Raw genomic sequence first — 15,880 nt, 5'->3', positions numbered from 1 at the left:
GATTATTATGAATTTTGACTATATTACACTACTTATTGATGGATTGGTCTAGTTTGTAGAAGATTACCTATTCCCCTTAACTCTTGGTTGTGATCTTTAATTAAAATAACTAGTATTGATGTAATTGGTTTGGTTAATGTGTGAATTACTATCCTATGATATTATTGTCCAGATTTATGAATAGATTGAGATGAGTTGTAGTTCTAACATGCTAGTTCTAGAGTAATTGACCTAGATTGTGAAGTAGATTATGAACTTGATCTAAGTCTCTAATTCTAGGCTATGAACTAGTGATGAGTTGTTGTATAATGATTCAATTGGCCTTGTTATTATGTTAGTTATAATTGTGTGATGATATTACACCCACTGTTGGGTTTATTTGAGGGTTTACGGTATGAACTTGATGATGGCATTGTGAAGGAGATGGAGTAAGTCTTGTGATCTCTGGTCTTTACTCCAATTATGGTTACTTGTGATTAAGTTACATTGTTGTATCGAAGTATACCTTATATTAATATTGATAGAATTTGTATGATGTTGAATAGAAAAATCATGAACTATGGATTTCGAGTTGTTGGCTAATGTAAATGTTATAAGGATGGTATAACTTACCAATGTGCCTTATCATGATGTGATTATGTAAATATGCTAACCTCACTTATATGAATTGTAAGAAAGGTCAATATGCATGCAATTCTTATTGAGCTATGAAGATGATGATTATAAAAGGGATAGGACCTATGATCTACATTAAGGTATGATGATTCATAAAGACATTACAGACATTTAAAAGGGGACTCTAGCTTATCACCGAGTGAACTAGTGTGAGGAGTCTCCTTTCCCACATAGCGAAGGTAGGACCACTAATGTAGTCATGAGATCAAAGACTATAATACATGTAGCATAAAGAGGATCCCAACTATGTCTCCTAGTTCTTGAACTATGTTGCCCCCATAGGAATACTACCTAGTGGATATACTTAGTTGTCATGTTCATCTTTTGGTACTACCATGGCAAGTAGTCCGCCTCTATTGGTGTAGGGTTCCATGACATCGGATTCAACATTAGCTCATGTGGTCTATGTTGGTTAAGGCAAGATGTTCCCAAAAGGTAAAATGAACTAAAGAAGTGAACTCTTACTAGGATTACCTAAGGGGTTTAGCTTAGTCTAGGTAGGGGTATGGGACTCTACCTAAACATTGTACAAGTTAGCCTTGAGGAAAGTCTTAGAAGGATTATCTTATATATGTATATGCTTATTATTGTGCATGAGATGTGTATGATGATCTTGCATATTGATGATACTATATGATTATTGGTTTCACTTATGAACATGTGTTGGTCTCTATTTCTAAGGTATGATGATTTGTACTCTTAATGATATGCTCTGTGATGTTGGAAATTGGTAATGGGTCTTGTTGAGCTTACTTGATTGAGTACGGTTAAGGGGATTTGTTTTGTCATTGCAATAGTTGACTTAATGAGGGTTCATGATTAGTGTATTGCTTTGGTTATGTTGGAATGAACTCTTATACATGTATCTTGCTATAATAATTTGATGATAGTGTCATATTGGTTATCTGCTCAATTATGTGATATACATATTGGCTTGACTAGAATTAGTATTGTTGGTCTTGTGATGTACATGATCTTGAGTTAGCGAATATGTCTTATTTATTGGTATGGTTTCTTGAATATGCATAAGTCTTTTAAAAGTAAATTGCATGTTTTAATGAAATGTCCCGTTTTAGCATGATTTTATGATGTGTGTGCATATGGTCTCATACTTACTATAAGTGGTGTACTAACCCCATTTTCTCCCTTTTCCCCGACATTTTAGTTTCCGGTCATTGAATGACTTTTGAGAAAACTTTGAAGGAAAACTTGGAATTCTCACTCATCAAAGTTGGGTAGGTCCTAACGTTCCGAAGTCAATGACATTATCAATCTTTTGATGTTGTTCTAGTTATACGACTTTTAGTTCTTTTCTTTTCATTTGAGTACTAAAGATTGTATAGCCTATATTTGCCTCTTATTGCATTGATGTATGGGTTATGCCCAATTGTTATACTCTTTTCTAGATGGTTATGAGATGAGACATTCATTTAAGACTGTTAAGTATCTTATATATCTATGTGCAATAAAAGTAGAAGACTATGTAATCTTCTTATACGAAGGGTTTATGTATACTCGATTGGACTATATTATGTGTATCCAAGAGGTCTATGTAAACCTCACGATAGATATAGAAAACTTTTAAATTTTTACGCATTTTTAACCCATGAACGTAATGATGTAAGCTAAGAGGCTACTCTTATCCTCGTTGAGGACGACGATGCTGATTACGTCTAGGGGGTGCTCCCCGGATGTGACAAACTTGGTAATAGAACATGAGGTTAATATCTTTAGAGTCAATGTCTCACTTAACCACGTCTATGTAGATTCTTACTCATAATTGTAAAGTGCGCCACACTTATGAATAGGAACCTATGTGATGCTTAGGAAACTATCACTTTCTTGGAAATCTAATATCGTGCCTCTAGAGTCTTGAATCTATGTGCCCTTAGAATCTAATCCTTTTATGGTGATTATAGGCAATGAATACTCGAAGAACAGCTACTCGAAGGCTGAATGAACAGATTGCTAATACGGGAGCACCTCCCCGAGGCAATCAAGTTCCTTCTCTAGAAGAAGGTTCTAATGATGACCAAGCTCCGGTCAATCCTCCTCCTTTGACGGATGGTGACATAAGGGATGCCTTTATCCAAATGGACCAAGCCATTACTACTCAAGCACAAGTCGTCACTACTCAAGCTCAAGCCATGATGGCCCAAGCTAGTCTAGAGGTTTTACCTCAATCAAACCAACATGTTTGTACCATGGCCTCCCGTTTGAGGGATTTCACAAGGATGAATCCCCATACTTTCTATAGGACCAAATTTGAGGAAGACTCCCAAGAGTTCATTGATGAAATCTAAAAGATCTTCTGTGGTATGGGGTTGACTACTAGTGAGAAGGCTGAGTTAGCCACTTACCAACTAAGAGATGTGGCCCAAACTTGGTAAGTCCAGTGGAGAGACAATAGGCCTTTAAGAGGTGGACCAGTGGATTTGGAAATTATAATGAAATATTTTTTGATAGGTTTTTTCCTAGGGAGAAGAGGGAAGTCAAATTGATGGAATTAAACAACCTTCGTCAAGGAGGTATGAGTGTACTTGAATACTCTTTGAAATTCACTAAATTGTCAAAGTATGCTCCTTCTTTGGTTTCAGATCCTATGGATTAAATGAGCTGCTTTGTGACGAGGGTGTCAGATGACTTCAAGGAAGAATGTCATTCGGCTATGCTACATGAAAATATGAACATTTATCAGGTCATGGTTCATGCTCAACAAGTGGAAAATACAAGGGCTAAGAGAAAGAGTAGAGATGTCGAGAGGGCAAGGCCTTTTGATGGTGGTTCTACAAAGAGTAGGCATGATATCCAAGACAATCCTTGGTTTAATAAGAGGTCTCCTAATACAAATCCTACCAAATTTCCGAAGGCTCGTGGATACGGTGCCCAAGCCTAATTCTCAAAAGGGAAAAGGTACTAGCTCACAAAACAAGAACCCAACTTGTGGAAAGTGTGGCAAGAAACATTATAGTGATTGCCTTGTTGGGACGGACAATTGCTTTGGGTGTGGCAAGAGTGTCCACAAGGTTAGGGATTGCCCTAATCTGAAGGGGTAAGACAAAGTAGCGGGCAAGATAGTGATTCTAAAGTGGATCCTCCAAAGAAGAATCACTTTTATGTACTTCGCTCAAGGGGTGAAGAAGAGAGTTCTCACGATATGGTGACCAGTATGTTACGACTCTTCGATGTTGATGTATATTCTTTAATTGGTCTGGGTGATACATTATCTTTTGTTATTCCCTTGATAAATAGAATGTTCGATATCTTGCCCGATATTCTAAATGAACATTTCATATTAACTATCCCAGTAGGGGAGTCGGTGGTTGTAAAGAGGGTACATAAGAATTGTCCTATAATGTTGCCCGATTTTGTTACTCATGTTGAATTAGTAGAACTTGATATGGTCGATTTCAATGTTTTTTTTGGGATGGATTGGTTGCATGAGTTTTTTTTCCATTTATTGTAGACCTAGAATTGCCAAGTTCAATTTTCCAAATGAACCCATTTTAGAGTGGAAGGGGTGAAATTTTATTCCTAGAGGTCATATCATCTCTTGTCTTAAGGCTTGTAAAATAATCTCAAAAGGGTGTCTAGATCACATTGTAAGATTCAACGATTTAGACTCCAAAAATCATCCCATTAAGTTAGTCCATAGTAAGAGAATTTTCAAAGGTCTTTCCTAATGATCTTCCCAAAATCCCTCCCGAATGGGAAATTAATTTTGGTATTGACTTGCTACTGGATACTGATCCCATTTCAAGTCTTCATTATCGGATGGCTCCGACCGTATTGAAAGAGTTGAAGGTTCAACTCAAATATTTACTAGACAAAGGCTTCATTAGACCTAGTATTTCTCCATGGGGTGCTTCGGTTTTGTTTGTAAATAAGAAGGATGGGTACCTTAGAATATGCATGGATTATCGCCAACTCAATAAAGTCACTATTAAAAACAAGTATCCTATCCCTCGGATTGGCAACTTGTTTGATCAACTCCAAGGGGAAAGCTATTTTCTATGATTAACTTGAGATCGGGGTATCACAAACTAAGGGCGAGAGGTAAGGATATACCAAAAACGGAATTTCTGACAAGATTTGGTCACTATGAGTTCTTTTTAATGTCCTTTTGTCTCACTAATGCTCCGACGACATTTATGGATCTCATGAATAGGGCGTTTCAAAGTTACTTAGATTCATTTGTGATTGTCTTCATTGGCGACATCTTGGTTATTTGAAAAATAAGGGTGAACACATAGACTATTTGAGGGTGGTGTTACAAGTGCTTAAGGAGAACCAAAATTTTGCCAAGTATAGAACATGTGATTTTTGGTTGAGGTCAGTGGCGTTTCTTGGACATATCATATCTAGTGACGGAGTTGAGGTTGATCCAATAAAAACCGAAGCAGTAAAAATTTTGCCTAGACCATTGACTCCATCAGATATTAAGAGTTTCTTGGGTCTAGTGGGTTATTATACAAGGTTTGTGGATGATTTTGCATCCATTGCATACAAAAGAGAGTGAAATTTGAGTGGTCGGAAGCATGTGAGAGAAACTTCCAAATCTTGAAAGATAGGCTTACTTCTGCTTCGGTGTTTACTTTATCGGAGGGTACCAAGGGCTTAGTTGTGTATTATGATGCATCCCTAGTGTGTTTAGGGTGTGTGCTTATGCAACATGAGAAAGTAGTAGCCTATTCCTCTAGACAACTTAATGTGCTTGAGAGGAACTATCCAACTCATGATCTTGAGTTAGTGGCCGTGGTATTTTCCTTGAAAATATGGAGACATTAATTGTATGGTGTTCATGTTTGTGAGTACCGACCAAAAGAGTCTTCAATATGTTTTTATTCAAAAGGAGTTGAATCTTAGACAAAAAAAGATGGTTGGAATTGTTGAAAGATTACGACAAGAGTTTTCTCTATCACCCCGCAAGTCCAATGTGGTTGTGGATGCTCTAAGTCGTATGACCATGGGTAGTGTGTCTCATGTAGAGGAAGCCAAGAAAGACCTAGTGAAAAATGTTAATAGGTTGGTTCGATTTTTGTATGATTGGGAGATTCTCCGATTGGTTATTTTATGGTCCATCACAACTCCAATTCATCTTTGGCGGTTGAGGTGAAGTCCAAACAACACCTTGATCAACCATTGGTGGACTTGAAGGAATCAGTTTTTGGTAAGCTAAATGAGTCATTCTCCTTGGGGGGTAGTTGTAAGACCCCGAAGATTACCTAGGTTAACTAGCGCCTAAAATTTTGGTATTGATATTATAATGTCTTAAATATGTCTAATATATGGTATAGAGGCAGTAGCTAAAATATTAGAGGTGTTGGAAGTCAAACGTCAAGGGACGACAAAGACGTTCGACGACTAAGTCACCTAAATGTCTAAATTGTTGTTCTATGTTTTTATGTTTGTTTCAGGGTGTTTTAAAGTTCTTAATATATTTAATATATCATGTATATGAAGTGGTTAAAGTTTCATGAAGTTTGGAGGTCAAACGACCAAGAACGTCCATGATGTTTGAAAGATATGCTTTGAGTTGACCTTGTACGACTAGGCAAGTTTTGTCACATTTTACGTGTTCGTTTTGGATGAAATTGATGTGAGAGGTTTTAAAATTATAGAAAATCGTATTTGGGTTGGAAACGTCCGGGAAATTATCCCCAAGGACCATCTAAGGGTCCTTGAGGAAGAACCAAAATTAAGTGTGCAGGCTATCCCAGGCAGACCCTGGTGACGGAGCAGTAAACGGCTAGTCACGGCAGTGACGCCCCGTCAAAGGGTCCCGTCCTGAGGTATTTAGTCAAGGGTTAAGATAGGAACCTTGTCCAGCCACTGTAGCCAACGACGGAGGGTTGTGACGGCCCGTCAAGGGAAGGCGTCGCACGCCACTGCCTTCTTGCGCAGGCTGCTGCCAAATCAAGGGGTGAATTGCTAAATTCACCCCACTTCTAAATTAAGTCATGTAAGGTTTATTAAGGGTAATTTTGGGTATTTTAATTAAGTATATAAAGGGTAATCACATGGAAGACCTCATTCATTAAAATTATAAACTCGAAACACTTACGAAATATTCCAAAACCTCCATTGAAGTCCAACTTGAAGAGCAACTTAGTGAGGGTTTTTGTGTTGAAAATCTTCATCAAAGTGAATAATTATCATCTTTGAGGTATGACTTTTGATCCTTGAAACTCGTTTCATCAAGGAGCCCAATCCTCAACGTGTTTTTTTCAAAGTTTTCTATAGTGAATCGTCCAATATCATGATTCCACCATGGGTTCCTGCATAAAATGATTTCTAAACATTGAATTATGATCAAATTGATATTGTATTGATGATTTTAATCTAAATTACCTATGAACCCATGAATTTGGATGAACCCTAGTTTTTGACTATAATGTGGGTTACTTGATATTAAGCTAATATTGATGAATTGTTATGTAGTTTCTTATGGGCTTTCTAATAATATAAGAATTGTATTCAATTATTATCTAGTTGATACTCGATTGTTAAACCTAGATTGAATTGATAGAGATTTCGTTGGATTTTATGATTATTGCTTGAATTGTTGGTTATGGCCATGGGTAAGGGCCTTGTGATGTTGAATTGGACGATTTGGCATTAAATTGAAGTGTTAATAAGGGAATGAAGGTATGCTTCCCGGATTCCTTTAATTTGATATTAATTATACTTCGATTCTATTGTGATTGGTATGGTCCACTTATGGTGGCAGTGTTATATGTTTTACTTGCAATTAACGTGGCCTTGTCAACATTAATTTATGCAATATTATGAGAATGGCCTAATTGGCAACTACTTGAAGTTGTGTGTCTATTTGTGTAGTTTTAATATGTGAAGCATGACATTATCGATCTACATGTGAAGTTATGTAGTCATATATGTATTTTTCTACTTATGTTGCCTTAAGTGATCATGTTAGACTATGACTTTGACATTATGATTATAGTGTTAGGTTAAGTCTTGGTTATTCCTATTTTACTTTATGAGTCTATGTGGAGTATATTTATGATGTTATGATGATATATAGTATGACTTGAAGATGTTAGGTTGGTTTAGAGGTGTTTCTAGAATGACTTGTATTATGTGTTAAAAGTGAAGTATGTTATATCTTGTCTTGATTGACTTGTATCTCTTGCTTTAAGTATATATGATTATGACTATGTGATGTCTTGATTTAAGGTGTTAGAGCTATTAGTCTTGAATGTATGAATGACATGTGACTTTAAATGAGTATATGAGAGTCTATTATGTGTAAACCTTGACTTAAGGGTAAGGTTAATAGTGATTGAAGTGTAAGCCGTAATGGTATCCTTCATAATAAAGGAATGATGGACTTAAGGTTAGTTGGATGGAACGGCATGATATTAATCCTTAGGAAATTCGTCAAAAGCTTCTTGTCGCCATTGTGAGGTAGCCCTAGTGGACGTTCCTTGGTAGGGTAAATCTGATTGGGTTATGAACTAGTTGTGGAACCCTTATATGTGAACCTAATGTATGAATTACTCTATGAGAACGAAGGCTAGCAACGAGCGAGTATGGTCACGGAAATTAGTTCTAGTTAAGTATCAGACTAGAACACAAGGAAGCCCTTCATATTCCTTAACCATGTGCCTAAATGGGATGTGTCCAAGTTCTACCATTTGCAAGTAGAACAACCTCATCAGACAAGGATAGAACTCCGGATTATGTCTTGCTATCATGGTCTATGTAGGTTATTGCCTATTCTCATCATATGGAATATCTATTAGCATTTGAGGATTTTACGGAGTTAGGTGGTCATATGGGACGCTATCTAGACATTACACAAAAGACATTGAAGGTGTTATGTGTAGTTCCTAGGTCTTGTCCAAGACCATTAATTGAATGTCCTTTATGTGATGTATGAGTCTCAATTAACTAATGAACTAATGAATTATGCTTAGAAGTATGTAATAAAATGAGTACCTAATCTAAATGACTTAAGGATTTCTTAGCTAAAGTGTGAAGGGGGCATAAGGGATGATCTCTTCATGTCTTATCATTGAAAGTCTTGAGTATGACTCTAGTTAGGGAAGTTTGTTGATTTTGTGGACATGATCTAAGCCTTAGGTAGTCTTAAGGACTACTTAGGTAATCTTGGAGATGTGAGTATGGACGTTATGTTCCTGATTTACTTAAGTAGGTCTTTTGATAGCCTTTGGGAAGAGAATGTCATATCATTTATGTGTTGGTGGTTTATGTGAGCATGAATCTTTCTTAGGGAGTCTATTAGATCTCTTAAGTGTGTGTGTGTAATGGATTGTATGGGCGGTCGCTTCACTACTCACTCAAGTGAGACTTAGAATTCACCTTTGGTAGAAGAATCATACCTTGATGTTTATAATTTATTTGTAAGTATGTATGTGACTCATTATAGGTAATCTTAAGGGTCGTTTACGCACATCTAGAGAGGGTGTATGGGAGGTCTCTCTTTGTGTGACTTAAGTGAATCTTAGGATGACATTAAGTGAGTAAATTACATGCTAGAAGTATCTTACGTGTTTCTAAATTTATTTATGATATTATTATGATTATAATATGACTTTAAATGAACAGATGCACATTTCTAATAAAGTCCGTTTTCATGAATTTTATGCATAAGCCGTACTTAGTACATGTGGTTTTACTAACTCCATACTTCTATTTATATAGTTCTTGGTAGGTGTGGAGAATTGAGAAGTGAAGACAGAGACTTGGAAGATCCTTCAAGAGAAGTTGAAGTATGACCTCACTTGACTGGAGGGCATATATGTCTTTTATGTTTTTATTAAAAATATTGTAATAGACAAAGTATTTCTATATTCGTATTTTGAAGTATGGGCCGTGTCCCAAGTATTCTTGTATCTTAAGATGATGAGATTGAGACTTACTATTTCCTATTACTTTTATATGAAGGAGATTTTGAAGACTATATTATGTTTTTTGAAAAGCTTTAATTCCGCACTACTTTTCACTATGTACATGCAATGAATGATATGAAAGAGGCTTGTCTAAGAACTGCGGGAGTTCGACGATGACGTGCCATTATCCGAGATTGTGCCCTAACTTCTAGGGTGTGGTTTTGGGTTGTGAAAAAGCTTGGTATCAGAGCATAGGTTGGTGAAAGTAGTATTAGGAATCAAAAAGTCTCATCAAGTCACGTCTAGTAGAGTCTTGACCATCGGTGTGGGTCGCGACACATTTATGGGCGAGAGGCTATAGGATGATAGAGTTTCCCCTCTTTTCTACTCCTATGTCGTGCGGTATAGTAAATGTTATGATTATCCTTCTTATGACTTCCTTCTAAGTGAGGGAGTATGGTTTGTAGACGGGATAGAAGTCCTTGAAATTGTTGCTTGTGCATGATATTTACGAGTTTGATTGAAATTGAATTTCATTTGCTTCTTGTATTGTGTGTTTTATGAAGCCATGATTATGTTGTAAGATGTATTTATATGATGTTACTTTGCATATTATCATGTTTATGTCATGAATCGCTTAGAATGTGGATTTTTAAAAAAAAAAATTGCTTAAAAGTCACTGTTTCTCTAGAAAAATGCATGCTGCCATATTTTTGAGAAAATGACTAATTGATTCGTTTGCCTAAAAATATTATAATGTGTTTAGAACTAATGTATATGAGTAGGGTATTGAGAATAAAATCAGTTTTTACTATTTGGATTGAAGAATGTGAGTTTTGTAGCATAATGAGTTATAGAATTGCTTTCTAGTTTCTTGTTGTGTTGTGAATCTCTTGCCTATGTGAAATTGATGTTTTCTTATGATTATGTGTTTTATGGAATGGTTATTAACTGTTAGTTGAGTCTATAATAGTGTTCGGAGAGTGGCAAGTGTCATTCGAGGACAAATGTTGTCCAAGTGGAAGATATTGTAAGACCCCGAAGATGACCTAGGTTAACTAGAGACTAACATGTTGGTATTGATGTTATAATGTCCTAAATATGTCTAATATATGGTATAGAGGCATTAGCTAAAATATTAGAGGTGTTGGAAGTCAAACGTCAAGGGACGACTAAGACGTTCGACGACTCAGTAACCTAAATGTCTAAAATGTGGTTCTTTGTGTGTATGTGTGTTTAATGGTGTTTTAAGGTTCTTAATAGAGTTAATATAGCATTTATATGCAGTGGTTAAAGTTTCGTGAAGTTTGGTGGTCAAACGACCAAGAACGTCCATGACGTTCGAAAGATATGCTTTGAGTCGACCTTGTACGTCTAGGCGAGTTTTGTCGAGTTTTACGTGTTCGTTTTTGATGAAATTCATGTGAGAGGTGTTAAACTTATATAATATCGTATTTGGGTTGGAAACGTCAGGGAAATTATCCCCATGTATCATCTATGGGTCCTTGAGGAAGGACCCAAAATCAGTGTGCAGGTTGTCCCAGGCAGACCCTAGCGAATGAGCAGTCAACGACTAGTCATGGCTGTGAAGCCCCGTCAAAGGATCCCGTATTGAGGAAATTAGCCAAGGGTGAATAGAGGAGCTTGTCCAGCCACTGTAGCCAACGACGGAGGGCTGTGACGCACCGTCGTGGCTGTGACGGCCCGTCAAGGGCAGGCACGCACGCCACTGCCTTCCTGCGCAGGCTGCAACCAAGTCAAGGGGTGATTTGCTAAATTCACCCCATTTATAAATTAAGTATGATTTGCTAAATTCACCCCACTTCTAAATTAAGTCATGGAAGGTTATTAAGGGTCTTTTTGGTATTTTAATTAAGTATATCAGGGGTAATCACAAGGAAGACCTCATTCTTCAAAATCATAAACCCAAAACACTTAGAAAATATTCCAAAACCTCCATTGAAGTCCAACTTGAAGAGGCAGCTTGGTGAGGGGCTTTTGTGTCGAAATCCTTCATAAAAGTGAATAATTATCATCCTTGAGGTATGGATTTTGATCCTTGAAACTCGTTTCATCAAGGAGCCCAATCCTCAACATGTTTTTTTCAATGTTTTCTAAAGTGAATTGTCCAATTTCATGATTCTACCTTGGGTTCCTTCATAAATGATTTCAAAACATTGAATTATGATCAAATTGATATTGTATTGATGATTTTTAATCTAAATTACCTATGAACCCGTGAATTTGGATGAATCCTAGTTTTTGACTATAATGTGGGTTACGTGATATTAAGCTAATATTGATGAATCATTATGTAGTTTTTTATGGTCTTTCTAATGATATAAGAATTGTATTCAATTGTTATCTAATTGATCCTAGATTGTTAAACCTAGATTGAATTGATAGAGATTTAATTGGATTTTATGATTATTGCTTGAATTGTTGGTTATGGCCATGGGTAAGGGCCTTGTGATGTTGAATTGAACGATTTAGCATTGAATTTAAGTGTGAATAAGGGAATGAAGGTATGCTGCCCGTATTTCTTTAATTAGATATTAATTACACTTCGATTCTATTGAGATTGGTATGGTCCACTCGTGGTGGCAGTGTTATGTGTTTTACTTGCAATTGACATGGCTTTGTCGGCGTTACTTTATGCAATATTATGAGCATGGCCATATTGGTAATTACTTGAAGTTATGTGGCTATTTGTTTAGTTTGATTATGTGAAGCATGACATTATCTATCTACATGTGAAGTGATATAGTCTTATATGTATTCTTCTACTTATGTTGCCTTAAGTGATCATGTTAGACTATGACTTTGACATTATGATTATAGTGTTAGGTTATGTCTTGGTTATTTCGATTTGACTTTATGAGTCTATATGGAGTATATTAATGATATTATGATGATATATAGAATGCTTGAAGATGTTAGGTTGTTTTAAAGGTGTTTCTAGAATGACTTGTATTATGTGTTAAAAGTGAAGTATGTGATGCCTTGCCTTGATTGACTTGTATCTCTTGCTTAATGTATATATGATTATGATTATGCGATGATTTTATTTTGGGTGTTAGAGCTGTTAGTCTTGAATGTATGAATGACATGTGACTTTAAATGAGTATATGAGAGTCTATTATGTGTAAACCTTGACTTAAGGGTAAGGTTAAGAGTGATTGAAGTGTAAGCTGTAATGGTATCCTTCAAAGTAAAGGAATGATGGAGTTAAGTTTAGTTTGCTGGAACGGCATCATATTAATCCTTAGGAAAGTCATCATGAGCTTCTTGTCGCCATTGTGAGGTAACCCTATTGGACCTTCCTTGGTAGGGTAAATGTGATTGGGTTATGAACTAGTTATGGAACCCTTTTATGTGAACCTAATGTATGAATTACTCTATGAGAACGAAGGCTAGCACCGAGTGAGTATGGTAAGGGAAAGTAGTTCAAGTTAAGTATGAGACTAGAACACAAGGAAGCCCTTAATATTCCATAACCATCTGTCTAAATGGGATGTGTCCAAGTTCTACCATTGGCAAGTAGAACAACCTCTTTGAACTAGGATAGAACTCCGGATTCCATGTCTTGCTATCATGGTCTATGTCGGTTATTGCCTATTCTCATCATATGGAATACCTATTAGCATTTGCAGAGTTAATGGAGCTAGGTGGTGGTATGCGACGCTATCTAGACATTGCAGAATAGACATTGAAGGTGTTATGTTGAGTTCCTAGGTCTTGTCCAAGACCATTAATTGAATTTCCTTTATGTGATATATGAGTCTCAATGAACTAATGAACTAATGAATTATGTTAGAAGTATGTAAATAAATGAGTGCCTAATCTAAAGTAACTTAAGGATTTCTTAGCTAAAGTGTGAAGAGGGCATAAGGGATGATATCTTCATTACTTATCTTTGGAAGTCTTGAATATGACTCTAGTTAGGGAAGTTTGTTGATTTTGTGGACATGATATAAGCCTTAGGTAGTCTTAAGGACTATTTAGGTAATCTTGGAGAGGTCACTATGGACGTTATCTTCTTGACTTACTTAAGTAGGTCTTTTGATAGCCTTTGGGAAGAGAATGTCATATCATCTATGTGTTTGTGATTTATGTGATCATGATTGTATCTTAGGGAGTCTATAGGATCTCTTAAGTGTGTGTGTGTGTAAGGGATTGTATGGGAGGTAGCTTCACTACTCACTCAAGTGAGACTTAGAATTCACCTTTGGTAGAAGAATCTTACCTTGATGTTTATAATTTCTTTGTAAGTATGTATGTGACTCATTATAGGTAATCTTAAGGGTCGTTTAGGCACATCTACAGAGGGTGTATGTGAGGTCTCTCTTTGTGTGACTTAAGTGAATCTTAGGATGACTTTAAGTGTGTAAATTACATGCTACTTACATGTTTATAAATTGATTTATGATGTTATTATGATTATAATATTATTTTAAATGAACCGATGCATATTTCCAATAAAGTCCATTTTCATGAATTTTATGCATAAGCCGTACTTAGTACATGTGGTTGTACTAACTCCATACTTCTATGTATAAAGTTCTTGGTAGGTGAGGAGCATTGAGAAGTGAAGACAGAGAGATGGAAGATCCTTCAAGAGAAGTTGAAGTATGTCCTCACTTGACTGGAGGGCATATATGTCTTTTATGTTTTTATTAACAATATTGTAATAGACAAAGTATTTCTATATTCGTATTTTGAAGTATAGGTCGTGTCCCAAGTATTCTTGTATCTTAAGATGATGAGATTGAGACTTACTGTTTCCTATTACTTTTATATGAAGGATATTTTGAAGACTATATTATGTTTTGTGAAAAGTTTTACTTCCGCACAACTTTTCACTATGTATATGCAATGAATGATATGTAAGAGGCTTGTCTAAGAACTCTGAGTGTTCGACAACACCGTGCCACGATCTGAGATTGTGCCCTAACTTCTAGGTGCGGTTTCGGGTTGTGACAGTTGTGTCTTGAGGTATCAACGAAGGTTGTGTGTTCCCAATGTATATTGTTTGAGGAACTAGATTCTTGAGGAAGCTCATGGATCCCCGTACTCCATTCATCCGAGTTCGACAAAGATGTACCATGACCTTAAGGAAGTGTCTTAGTGGGAAGGCATGAAGAAGGACATAACGGAATTTGTTGCGAAGTATCCAAATTGCCAACAAGTGAATACTGAAGACCAAAAGTTGGGTGGTTTACTTAAAGAAATCAAAGTTCCTACTTGGAAGTGGGAAGATATTAATATGGATTGTGTGGTAGGTTTGCCTCGGACAAAAAAAACAATATGACTCCTTATGGGTGGTTGTGGATAGGTTGAACAATTCCTCTCATTTTAATCCCGTCAAGTCAACCTATTCGACAGAGGATTATGCAAGGATCTTCATAGATGAGATTGTGTGTCGCCATGGTATTCCGTTATCCATCATATTGGATAGGGGTGCACAATTCACATCTAGGTTTTTTAGGTCATTCCAGAAAAAGGATTGAGTACCAAGGTGAAGCTAAGCACCGTATTTCTTCCCCAAACGGATGGTCAAGCGGAGCATATTATTCAAACTCTTGAGGATATTATTAGAGCTTGTATAATTGATTTCAAGGGGAATTGGGATAAGCACTGGACTTTTGTGTAGTGTTCTCAAAACAATATCTATCATTCATCTATATCTATGGTTCCTTATGAAGCCTTGTATGGTAGGATATGTAGATCTCTAATTTGACTGCTTGAAATGGGTGAGTCTTCACTTATGGGTCCCGATTTGATTTATAAGACTTTGGATAAGGTTCATATCATAAGGAATCGCTTGAAAATAGCCTATACCCGGCAAAGATCTTATGCAGTCCATAAGAGAAGGGAATTAGAATTTGAAGAAGGTGATAACGTGTATCTAAAAATTTCTCCTATGAAAGGGTGGTGAGATTTGGCAAGAAAGAGTCTCTATGAAATCTTGTAAAAGATTGATAAGGTGGCATATAAGTTGAGGTTTCCTAGTGAATTGGCTTCGGTTCATCCGCTGTTCCATGTTTCTATTCTTAAGAATTGTATTGGTGATCCCGAGTCCATTCTTCCTATTGAGGGTCTTGTTGTACAAGAGAACCTCTCTTATGAGGAGATTCCGGTTGAAATCCTTGATCTTCAAGTGATGAAGTTCATAAACAAATAGGTGGCCTCTATAAAAGTCTTATGGAGAAACCACCTAGCACAGGAAGCAACATGGGATGCCGAGGACGACATGAAGTCATGTTATCCTCATATCTTTCCTAATGAAGGTTAGTTGATCTTATTAATACTGAAAATAATGACTAAAT

The sequence above is a fragment of the Solanum pennellii genome, chromosome 2, assembly GCF_001406875.1.
Source record: "Solanum pennellii chromosome 2, SPENNV200".
Lineage (NCBI taxonomy): Eukaryota > Viridiplantae > Streptophyta > Magnoliopsida > Solanales > Solanaceae > Solanum > Solanum pennellii.
This window is presented reverse-complemented; position numbering follows the sequence as displayed.